Below are 1,262 nucleotides of genomic sequence, written 5' to 3' on the forward strand. Positions count from 1 at the left end.
GAGTATGGATGGTGGGGGTGGGGGGGAACATCTGGTAACTTGTGTGATGATGAAGGAAAGGGCTGAGGCTCACACCCCATGTGGAAATCCATCTGCTGGAGGGGCATGATGGGCTGCGGGTGTTTGGAGCAAGGATGGGGTGAAACCCAGACTATAGCAGGGAGTGGGACATGAGCAGGGGGGCTTAGCAGAGGGTCTGCTGGGGCAATGCCTGGAGAAGGGCAGGGCCAGTGCTGTGCGTTCAGGGGGGTCAGGCAGGTACAGGGGGGCCAGGAATTTGCTCTCAGATAACCAAAGGTTGGGGAGCAGTGGGAATCATCCTTGGAGGAGCGTGGGTCTTGCTTAGCCTCTGCCTGGAGGAGCTGCCCTCCCATAAGCTCCCGAGGTCTTTTCCACTCTGGCAGTGCAACCAGGGTGAATTAATCGCCCATCCAGTTCCTTTCCTGGGTCACAGCCACCAGGTTTTCCATGCCTTAGTAAGGCATGGCCCCAGCCTCAGCCCCCACATGACGGAGGGAGCAAGCCCTGGGCTTGCTGCAAGACGTAGTTGAAAGCTCTTGGGGAGTGCAAGTCAGGCGAGAAAATATGGGGGTTTTTTTTTAAAAAACAAAAAAATAAAAAAGCCCTCCCACCATCGCAAGATGTTTCTGTCTAACGGCTTCGTTCTCTCTTCGCTAAATACAAATTACGGCTCTGACACACCGGAGGCGCTTATCTCCAGCTGAATGCCAATTGCTTTCAGGAACAAAATGTTTGAAGTTCCTTTAAGGTGAAGGCAACAGCACGGTCCCTGCTGCTGCTGCTTTCAGCCTCCAAAAACCTGCTGTCATCACCCCAACTCGGGTCCTGGGTTCTTGGCCAGGAGAGAAGCAGGGCGGGGATGGACACGAGACGGTGGCTACTTTTAGACATAGCTCAGCCCTCCTGGCTCAGCGCAGAGGGACGGGACGGGGACGGGGACGTGGTCCTGGCCTGACGTTAGCAGCGGCGTGGCCCCTATAATAACACCGTGTGTCCCAGCTCAGGCTCTCCTTCTCCCCCATCAGCCTCAGAGATGAGTCTCCCCATTCCTGCCGTGGGGCTCGGAGGGGTAAAACTAAAACAGGAGCTGGGCCACATCCTGGCACCGGGGCTCTGAGCTGCGGTGGGAAGCGTGGACTTGAGCTGGTTCTGGTGCTGCTGGCCGGTGGGACGTAGGGAGCATCGGCTCCGCAACAAGTGGGTGCGGGTCCCGTTCCCGTCTGCCCTGGGGTGATACCCGC

This window comes from Antrostomus carolinensis, unplaced genomic scaffold, assembly GCF_000700745.2.
Source record: "Antrostomus carolinensis isolate BGI_N321 unplaced genomic scaffold, ASM70074v2 scaffold30182, whole genome shotgun sequence".
NCBI lineage: Eukaryota > Metazoa > Chordata > Aves > Caprimulgiformes > Caprimulgidae > Antrostomus > Antrostomus carolinensis.